Below are 8,465 nucleotides of genomic sequence, written 5' to 3'. Positions count from 1 at the left end.
TTGAAGGAGAATCCTTAGTGTTCCCCCCACCCCCATTTGCTCTCACTGTCTCTGAGACAGGATCTCACTCTGTCACCCAGGCTGGAGTACAGTGGTGCGATCATCACTCACTGCATCCTTGACCTCCTGTGCTCAAGTGGTCTTCCCTCCTCAGCTTTCTGAGTAGCTAGGACTATAGGCGTGTGCATCATGTCCAGCTGATATTTGTATTTTTTTTGTAGAGACAGGGGTCTCACTATGGTGCCCAGGCTGGTCTCAAACTTCTGGCCTCAAGTAATCTTCCCGCCTCAGTCTCCTAAAGTGCTGGGATTACAGGCATGAGCCACTGTGCCCAGCCTCTCAGTTCTCTGTTTTCATCATAATTCAACATTTCACAGATTAATGTTAGTAGTCTATGTCATCAGATGTTTATTTATAAAGGTAACAAATAGGTTGGAAGACAATTACAGTGATTCTTATGCTCCTATATTAACAAGTATTGAAAATTTTCACCCTCCTCTCTTAGAGGGTGCCATTTAAACTAAAAATTGAATTTTAAAGGACTGCTATACCCCTGAAGGTGTGAGAGAGGAGCATTATCTGCAGAGGGAAAAGTTGCTGCAAAGGCTCAAGACGTAACTGATTGGGCTGATCAGGTGATAGGAGGGAGGCCACTGTCCTGGATGACAGTCACACAGTGTCAGAGGTGCAGTCAGAGTTGGGCAGAGGCCTGCCTGCTGAAGACCATATTGGCCAGGTTAACCAATTGAAGTTTCTGGGGGGAGATTAATTTCAATGTCAGGAGGCCAATTAGGGCAGCATTGCAGGAGTACATTTGAGAAAAGATGGTGGCCAGGACCAGGGGTGAGGTGCTGTGGAGATGGAAAGAAATGGGTGGATTTACAATGTATTTTGGAAGAAAAATAAACTGGACTTGCTGATGTTTTAGATGTGAGAGGGTGGAGAATTAAGAGCAACTTCTAGACTGGGTACAGTGGTTCAGGCCTATAATCCCAGCACTTTGGGAGGCTGAGGCAGGTGGATCACCTGAGGTCAGGAGTTTGAGACCAGCCTGGCCAACATGGTGAAACCTCATCTCTACTAAAAATACAAAATTTGCCAGGCATGGTGGTGCATGCCTGTAATCCCAGTTACTTGGGAGGCTGAGGCAGGAGAATCGCTTGAACTCTGGAGGCAGAGGAGGTTGCAGTGAGCCGAGATTGTGCCATTGCAGTCCAGCCTGGGCAACAAGAGTGAAACTCCAACTCAAAAAAAAAAAAAAAAAGAGTAACTTGTAGGTTTCCTGACATGGATATTGTTCAATAACTTAGGGATTGATTGTTCATTTTTTATCAATATGAAATATTCCATTCTATGCCCATTAAAGGCTTAGCCTTAGAGCCTGTTTTGTCACATATTAATAATTCTACACAGCTTTTTCTCTTGTTGTTAGAACTTGCTTGGTATACCCTTTTCCCTTCCTTTCTTTTCAACCTTTTCTATTGTTTGGTTTTATTATAGGTAAGTCTCTAGTAAGAAGTCTCCCCCCTTCTTCTCTGTCTCCCTTCTTCCTTTTAATAAGGAAACATAACATGTTTGCATACATTGTGATTAAGGATAGACTTGGACTTTGTAAGACTATATTAGTGTGTTTTATGTCCCATGTTTTCTCTGCTATATTCCTCCTTGTCTGTTCTTTGGTGCAGTAAAAATTGAGTGGAAAAATCAGAAACAGGGAGACTTAGTAGGCTTATACCCGTAGGCACACTGGATCTTTCTAGAGTCTCCTTCATCTTTTCTGGGCCCACCTCACATGCAGAGGGTTCTGGTTTAGGACACAGAGAGATAGCTCCCTCTTCATGGCCTCTACCCACTCCCCATTGAAAGCATTGTTTCTCATTCTTTCAAAGACTGTGTTCCTTTTGAATTTTTTTTTTTTTTTTTTTTCTGAGACAGAGTCTCACTCTGCCTCCCAGGCTGGAGTACAGTGGTGTGATCTAGGCTCACTGCAACCTCCGCCTCCCAGGTTCAAGTGATTCTCCTGCCTCAGCCTCTCGAATAGCTAATTTTTGTATTTTTAGTAGAGGCGGGGTTTCACCACGTTAGCCAGGCTTGTCTCGAACACACTCTTTCTGTGTTCAGGTGATCCACCTGCCTTGACCTCCCAAAGTGTTGGGATTACAGGCACGAGCCACTACGCCTGGCCTTGAATGTTCTTATTTCCATCCCTTGCCCCAATTTAATTATTGGGCCTCCCAGTCCAACAGAGAATCACCCCTCTTGTCCTGTATTAGAAATGAAATATTCTGACCAAGGATCCAGGAAGACTGACTCCTGCTCTGCCAGTTCCACTTCTTCCATGCTGAATTCCCAAAGGAGATCCATGCAAAGAACAGTAGCCTGTTAGGAAATGGAACTTACCAACTGTGTCTCATCGTTAACTGAATTGTCACCTGTTTCCCTAATTCAGGCCCTCTGCTGATCAGTTTGATGACATGGCTCTCGGATGACCATATTTTATTGTCCAAACTGGGAAACTTTGTAGAATAAAAATGAGTGAATGAAAGGGTCTGCCATTAATAATCATACCAAGAAACCATGAAGGTCAGTGTAGGCTGTCCAGCTTTTTCAATCAGACTCAAGTAAGACTTCTACTGCCCTCTGGAGGCTGCAACCAAATCTCAGGCTTTTACCCTCTGCCCTGTCCCATAGTAGAAGAACAAAGTCACACAAAGAGAGGGCAACAAGGGTCCCAGCTTTAAAACCAACATTTATCATGTCTACTAAATAAGGTTGGCCAGGTGACGCAGACTCTGACTCATCCAATTAGGAACGGCCCCTCTTTTGCTGGGGAACTTTAGAAAGGGGGTGGGAAGGGCAGTTGTCAAAGTAAGCTTTCTCATCAGAAAGATAAAACAGAATTTTCCTCCCCGTACAGTTCTCTACTGTGAGAGTTCCTATCTTGGCTTTCCCTCATCACCTGCTAGCCTTCCCTTGTTTGCTACCCAAGAGTTTGATTCCTTGTAGCTGGTTTGCTGACCCCATCTCCTTGGTGTGCTCTCAAGACATATTCCATTCATTCCATCTTCTCTGCACCGAGTCTCAGAATGGTCTCTGACTTACTCTCTCAAAAGGTCCCACTAGTGTTCCAGTAACTTTACTGTATGTCTCTGGTATTTGCCTTTTCTATTATTGGCAGAGGGTTAGGACAGAACTCAGAGCAAGATGTTGATTCTGGTTCAGAATATGATGATAAATTCACTGACATTAATGTCAGGGGGAAAACAGATGTTTGAATCTGGAGCAGCCTGTGAAATGAAAAACAACTTAGAAAAGATACGCGAAAATCCTTTAGGAAAGAACATAAGTAGCAAGAGATCTCATATGAAAACAACTAAGGATGAAAAACAAAAATCCTCCACAAGTTAGGGAGGCCAGAAATATAAGAGATTTAGACAAGGATTCAGTTCCAGCTCCAACTTAATTAAACATCACAAGGTTTCCACAGAATGGAAAGCCATAAATATGATGAATGTGGTAGAGTTCCCTCTGCATCCAGCTTTTCATCATTGAGAGAGAATTCACAGTGGGGTAAGGTTCTGTCAATGTGAGTGTGGGAAGGCCTTCACTCTGAGCTCTATCCCTTATGGCCCACCAAAGGAGACCTTCTGGGGTTAGACTCCCCAGAAAGATTTGACCAGCTGTGGAAAATCTTTCAGCCGGATTTCATATCTTAGGCAACATCAGCAAGTGCATACTGAAGAAAAATCCTATGTATGTAATGAGCATGGGAAAGTTTCAACCTGGAGCTCAGCCCTTGCTGCCCATCGAAGAGTCTACATCAGGGAGTGTTCAATAGGGCAAGGGGCCTCATGGTGCAACTCAGGGCAGGGCTGGAGAAGCCCTTTGAGGGGCATTGACTATGGGAAAGGCTAAAGTGGGCACCAGAGGCTGTGCCTGCATCAGCGACCACACTGGGGAGAAACATGTGAATGTGGGGTGTGTGGGAAAACCTCAGCTGGAGCAGAAACCTGACAAGGAATCCACACTGGGAAAAACCCTAAGGAAGCAGTGGGTCATGGCTTTGCCACTCTCCCTGCAGGCTTCTCCCCACTGTGGCTTCTGTGATGTGAAAGGAGACCTCTGACCCAAAGAAAGGCTTTCCCGCAGTCACTGCACTGAGTGCTTCTCCCCAGGGGGATTTGCTGGTGGGCACCAAGAGCAGAACTCAGAATGAACGAACATTTTCCCACCTTCACTACACACATAGAATTTCACTCCAGTGCATGATTTCTGACCTTTCCTAAGGCCTGAAATCCACTCTAAAGACTTCCTATAACCAGAACAGGTATAGCCTTCTCCTCTGAGCAACTCCATTGTTGGGTGAGCAGCAGGGCTGGAGTGGAGGGGGAAGGCTTACCCACACTCACTGGAGGTTCTCCCCAGTGTGGAGTTTCTGATGCTGACCGAGGAGTGAAATTTGACTGAGAGCTTTCTTATGCTCCTCACCTACATAAAGTTCTCTGTGGTATGGATTTCCCGAGGCCTCAGGATAGATGAGCAATGAACAAAAGTCAAGGTCTTGAGGTATCTGCAGACACCAGAATTGCTCTGCTGCCTAGAGGTAGTTCTAGGTGAGCCTGCTTGAAATGTGACCAGAAATGCCTACTTGGAAATGACTTGCCAATGCTTTGGGGGTTTTCCTTTCTTTTTTATCAAAAGGTTATTTGGTCTCCTCACTATAAAAACTGGTTCAAGAGTCATGTTGGCTGGAAGGAACAAAGCATTTTGATCACATATAAGATGGTATAGCTCTTTCTCACTTTCCCATTAAGCAGTTGCTTAAATGCTAGCAATAAAAAGGCTTTCAGAGTTGACTGTGGATACAATAATATGAGCTTTTCTTTTTCTTTAAATTTTTTTTGTGAAGACTGAGTCCTACTATGTTGCCCAGGCTGGTTTCGGACTCCTGAGTTCAAGAGATCCTCCTGCCTCAGCCTCTGAGTAGCCTCTGAGTGCTAGCTGACTACAGTGGCACCACGGAGCCCAGCACAATAATAACTTTTTAAAAATAGCTTGGGCCAGGCACAGTGGCTTACAGCTGTAATTCCAGCACTTTGGGAGGCCGAGATGGGCAGATCGCCTGAGATTAGAAGTTCGAGACCAGCCTGGTCAACATGGTGAAACCCCATCTCTACTAAAAACACAAAACTTAGGCAGGCGTGGTGGCAGGTGCCTATAATCCCAGCTACTTGGGAGGTTGAGACAGGGGAATTGCTTGAACTCGGGTCAGGAGGTGGAGGTTGCAGTGAGCCGAGATTGCACCACTGCACTCCAGCCTGGGTGACAAGAGTGAAACTCCGCCTCAGAAAAAAAAAAAAAAAGCTTGCCCACTCCCAGCTTTAAGCTCATTGGCATTTGTCTGTCACAAACAAGAAACTTCAGAACTCTGAAGCATGACACCAAAGCCTCTCCTTGCTCTGGTTCACACCCTCTTTTCTGGCCTCCTATCCCCAATGTCCCTCACTTTGTTCTCAAGGCAAACCTATCCGCAGGAGACCAAATCTCACCAGAAGTTCCTGCTGGAACCGCCAATCATGCCTCTGCCACCCATGCTTAACCAACTGAGAAGAAAGCAGCACCACTCTTTCTCTACCTTGGGCTACATTTATAGGGTCCAGTCCTTTCACATCCCCTGGTTCCCACTAACAATCCTTTTTTTTTTTTTTTTTTTTTTTTTTTGAGATAGGGTCTCACTCTATTGCCCAGGCTGGAGTGCAGTGGTGCAATCGCAGCTCACTGCAGCCTTGACCTACTGGGCCCAAGCGATCCTCCCAGCTTAGCCCCTCCAGTAGTTGGGACTACAGGCATGTGCCCCTATGCCTGGCTAATTTTTGTATTTTATGTAGAGATGAGGTTTTGCCATGTTGCCCAGGCTGGTCTTGAACTCCTGAGCTCAAGTGATCCACCCATGTTGGCCTTCCAAAGTGCTGGGATTATAGGTGTGAGCCACTGTGCCCTGTCTTATTCTTAACAATCTTTAATGTCGATGGGGGAAAGAAGAGATTTGGTCCTCGTTTCTCCAAGCGTGGCCCTCAGACTAACAGCTCTCCACTACCTGGGAGCTTGTTAGAAATACAGGCTTGTTGTGACACATTGAGGATGAAAAATAAAATTTTAAAAAGATAATAATACTAATAATAAGATGAAATGCAGGCTCTCAGGCCCTACCCTAGTCCCACAGTATCAGAATCTTCTTTTTAACAGGCTTGCCAGGTGATTTGTATGTACCTTCAAGTCTGAGAGGCACTGGTCTGGATGGAAACTTTTATTTACAATTTCTACTCCATCTCTAGGATCCCTGATAGTCCCAAGGAGGAGAGATTGAGAAGCAAAGGGCATATAACGGGGTTAACGTCATCTCCTTGACAGCAACTAGCAGGTCGTGCTGGAAGCTGTGGGCTCTAAAATCCCAAGGCAGAGGAGAAGGAAGCTGAAACCAGTGGAACCACTGGCCAGCCTCAGGGCCAAAGATAACTGGGGGTGGAGCAGTTTTTTGTACAGCCCCACCCTCCAGTCAGGCAGAGGCCAATCTTATAACCTTATTGGTACAAACTAAAGAAGAGGCTTCTACTACCTTTTTCATAAGAAATCAGTTGGAAACCTTTCCACGGGGTCAAAACAAATTTAGAGCAGTGCTTCTCAACTTCAATGCATGGAAGGACCACTTGGGGAGCTTTGCAAAAACCCAGTGCCTGAGCACCACCTGCAAGATTCTGATTTAATCGGTTTGAAATGGGGTAGAGAGTTGCATTTAAAAAAATCTCCCCGTCTCTGCAGCCCAGGCATGGCCAGTGTGGGCAGAGCACCCCAACCCTGGGAGCGCCCCGGTGGAGCAGGCTGCTTGGCACAGAGGAGTCAACTGGGCCTGTGGTGGTGGGTGAGGGGCCAGGCTGGAGCTGTGGTGGCAGAGCTGCGGGGTCCTTCATGAAGAGAGATTTGGGGGCACTTCTATCTCCTCTGCACAGTTGATAGTTTGGGTAGTGAAGACATGGCTGACAGTGTCAAAACCTTTCTCCAGGACCTTCCCAGGGGAGTCAAAGACTCCATCTGGGGTATTTGTACCATCTCCAGCTAGATGCTCCAATCCAGCAAAAGAGAAGAGCAGCGTGGACGAAGGGCAAGCAGTGTCCTGACACAGAGAATATCCCAGAATATAGAGTGGGAGCAAGAGAATGAGCAGCAAGTGTTGGTAGAATTTTCCAGTGTTGCATTTGGGATGGTGGAGTGCTCTGATTCAATCTATTCTTGCTTTATCGAGTGTTTATTCGTGGTCTTCAGTGAGTAACAGAGTGAATTACTTATGATCCATCACTGTGTGGAGATGCTTGGTCATGGCTGGAATTTTTCCTCATATAAATTTCCAGGGCTTTTTGGGTGCTTCCCTTGTTCCTGCCTAGCAAAGTTGTGAATGCCATTTGGTTCCAAGATACAGCTGACCTGGCATTTGAAGCATCAGGGAGGAAGCCTCACCCATTCCCTAGTATCCACAAAATAACTGCTGACATGCTCTCCACTCTTTTGCTGCAGGCTTTTTCACCCGTTCAGGGAATGTCTGTGACTCTCTTTCCCACCCATCTTGTTGGTCAGCTGGTTACTCTCTGGCGTTTTTCTCTTCTTGACTCACTCTACTGCTTCAAATATGGTTGGTTCAATAAAGGAATTGAAATGTACCAGCGGTTGTCTAACTTAGAGAGGAACTCGCTTTACTACTTTGGGTTTGGTTTGCCCTTGGCTTTTCTCACAGCAATGCAGTCATCATATAGTATCCATGGCTGTCTTTTCTCTATCCTCTTTCCTTTGTTCATTATCAGTGCAATAAGGCAAAGATCCCCAGCAAAACATACCTCTTCAAGTTGCACCTCTCCTCCTTGGTGGTCTCCTTAAGCAACAGACTCTTATACAAGACAGTCTCACCTGCAGTCTGCCTTGAGCAGCTCAACCTTTACAGAGAAGTTCCCTTCACCACATATATCTCCACCTAAACTGAAGGCTACTGCAGGCCTGAGTCACCTGCCATTGAGGGGATGGGTGGGATTTGAAGGAGGCTGTGGCAGCTTTTTTCCCAGTTCACCTCCCCCTGCCAGGGAAGGCACGATTCATTCTGCCAAGGGCCCTCTGCATATCCCCTCTCTGAGGAATTGGAATCTTTTATCTCTGGTGCACATAAGGCAGAATCTTCCTGACACCAGTGTGTGGATTTTTAACACCACTGAGAGTTGAAAGGACCACAGTTTTTTTTAGTGTTTTTTTTTTTTCTTTCTTTTTTCTACAGCTATTTTTCTAGCATTTGCCAGTCCCTATGACTGGACGGATTTGAATATTTTGTCTTTCTCCCTGTGCCATTTACCTTCCCACCTTTCCTTCCTGCCTTCTACCACCCTTGGGTGAATGAAATTTGTAATTCCAGCTGTTGCATTTTGTGG

General features: G+C 45.7%; 1 pseudogene; it reads left to right on the top strand.

The window, feature by feature from the left end:
• Positions 1-6,909: 6,909 nt before the first annotated feature.
• On the top strand, positions 6,910-8,262 carry LOC117078671 (annotated as a pseudogene).
• Positions 8,263-8,465: the final 203 nt, after the last annotated feature.

This window comes from Trachypithecus francoisi, unplaced genomic scaffold (assembly GCF_009764315.1).
Source record: "Trachypithecus francoisi isolate TF-2019V2 unplaced genomic scaffold, Tfra_2.0 Lachesis_group0, whole genome shotgun sequence".
NCBI lineage: Eukaryota > Metazoa > Chordata > Mammalia > Primates > Cercopithecidae > Trachypithecus > Trachypithecus francoisi.
Note: the sequence above shows the minus strand (reverse complement) of the source record. Positions and strands in the feature narration are given on the sequence as shown.